Source organism: Acomys russatus, chromosome X (assembly GCF_903995435.1).
Source record: "Acomys russatus chromosome X, mAcoRus1.1, whole genome shotgun sequence".
Taxonomy (NCBI): domain Eukaryota; kingdom Metazoa; phylum Chordata; class Mammalia; order Rodentia; family Muridae; genus Acomys; species Acomys russatus.
The window spans coordinates 113509419-113511863 of record NC_067169.1 but is presented as its reverse complement, the minus strand read 5'-3'; positions in this window follow the sequence as shown (position 1 = coordinate 113511863).

Below are 2445 nucleotides of genomic sequence, written 5' to 3'. Positions count from 1 at the left end.
TGAAAAAAAGATTTCCAGGCAAAAATACCAAAGAAGAAAGCTGGAGTAGAATTCCAATATCTAAAAAATAGACTATCAACTAAATTTAATCAAAAGAGATAGGAAGGAACACTTCATATTCATCAACGGAAGAATCTACCAAGATGATGTCTCAAATATTAACAATTGTGCCCCAAGTGCAAGGACATTCACATCCATAAAAGAAACATTACTAAAACTTAACAAATTAACAAAATCTCACTTTGGACTTTATACATTAATAGTGGGGACTTCACAACCCAATTCTTACTAATGGACAGGTCATTGAGATAGAAGGTAAACAGAGAAATAATAAAACTGATTATTTGAATCAAATGTACCTAACATATATCTATAGAACATTTCACCCAACCACAAAAGAGTATACCTTCTTCTCAGTACCACACAGAGCCCTCTTCAAAATTGATCATATAGTCAGTCACAAAGAAATCCTCAACAGATACAAGAAAATTGAAATAACTCCTTGTATTTTATCAGATGCCCATTGATAAAAGTTGATCTTCAACAGCAATGGAAACAACAGAAAGCTTACAAACTAACAGAAACTGAACAACTCTCTTCTCAATTATCATTGTGTCAGGGAAAGACTAAAGAAAGAAACTGAAGACTTTCTAGAGTTCAATGAAAATGAAGTCACAACATACCCATACTTAGTGGGACACAATGAAAACAGTGTTAAGAGGAAAGTTCATAACACTAAGTGCTTACATAAGGAACTTGGAGAGATCTCATAATAGCCACTTAATAGCACACTTAAAAGCTCTACAACAAAAAGAAGAAAGCACACCTAAGAGGAGTAGTCAGCAGGAACTAATTAAACTCAGGGATAAATCAATAAAGTAGAAACAAAGGGAACAATACAAAGAATCACCACATCCAAGAGCTGGTTCTTTGAGAAAATCAACAACATAGACAAACCCTTAGATAAACTAACTAAAAGATAGAAAAATATTATCCACATTAACAAAATCAGAAATGAAAAGGGGAATAACAACAGGCACTGAGGAAATCCAAAGAATCATCAAGTATTACTTCAAAAGAATGTACTCGACAAAACCAGAAGATCTAAACAAAACTGATGATGTTCTAGACAGACAATACTTACAAAAGTTAAATCAAGATCAGGTAAACTACTTAAATAGTCCTATAATTCCTGAAAAAAAAAAATAGAAGCAGACATTAAAACTCTCCCAACCAAAAAGAGCCCAGGGACAGATGGTTTTAGCACATAATTCTGTCAGATTTTCACAGCAGTGCTATTATCAATACTCCTCAAACTATTCCATAAAATAAAAGCAGAAGGAGCATTGCCAAACACATTCTATGAAGCCACAATCATCTTGATACCTAAACCACACAAAGACCCAATAAAAAAGAGAATTTCAGCACAATTTCCCTTATGAACTTTTTTGCAAAAATACTCAGTAAAATCCAAGTACACATCAAAAATATTATGCACCATGATCAAGTATCCTTTTCCTAGAGAAGCAAAAATAGTTCAATATACAACATTCTATCAATGTTATCCACTATATTAACAAACTGAAAGAAAAAAAAAACAGATGATCAACTCATTAAATGTTGAAAAGTCCTTTGAAAAAATCCAACAGTCCTTCATGCTAAATGTCCTGTAGAGATCAGGGATACAGGGCAAATAGCTAAACACAATAAAGACAGTATCCAGCAAGTAGGTAGCCAGCATCAAATTAAATGGGGAGAAAATGAAAACAATCCCACTAAAATCAGGGACAAGACAAGGCTGCTCATTCTTCCTTTATTAATTCAATACTGTTGGCTCTTTCTCTTAACAATTAAACTTTATTATACAACCCAACTAGCTTACACAAGAAGGAAAAAAGGTTAAAGGGACAAAAGAGTGAACTTTCCAGTATCCGTTCCACGGGGCGGGTCCTTAGGTGTCTCTCTGGCCTGTGTGCTGGTCCAGCCTGTTTGCTGTTCCATATGCGCTCAAGCCCAGGCTGAACCTATTGTTCTCTCCTCCCCACCTGCCTGAGTCACGTGGGAAGGGCAGTCTCCTTCTCCGTTGAGGGTCCATTAGAAAAACAATAGCCCAGGTGGGGTTCCCAGGTCTGCTTCCTTAATTCCAGGCCCAGGATGGCTCCACTCAGTCTGTCACAAGGTATTCATGGGGTGCCCCAAGGGTAAAGCCCACCAAGATTGCTTCCACCTGTGACAAAGCTTAATCTTTCCCACAAATATAGTACTTGAAGTTCTAGGTAGAAAAGTATGGCAACTATTGAGACTGAAGGGATACAAATTGGAAAGAAAGAAGTATTCCTATTCACAGATAATATGATAGTATAAATAAGTGATTGTAAAAATCCCCACCAGGGAACTCCTACAGCTGATAAACATCTTCAGCAATGTAGCTCAATACAAATTAAG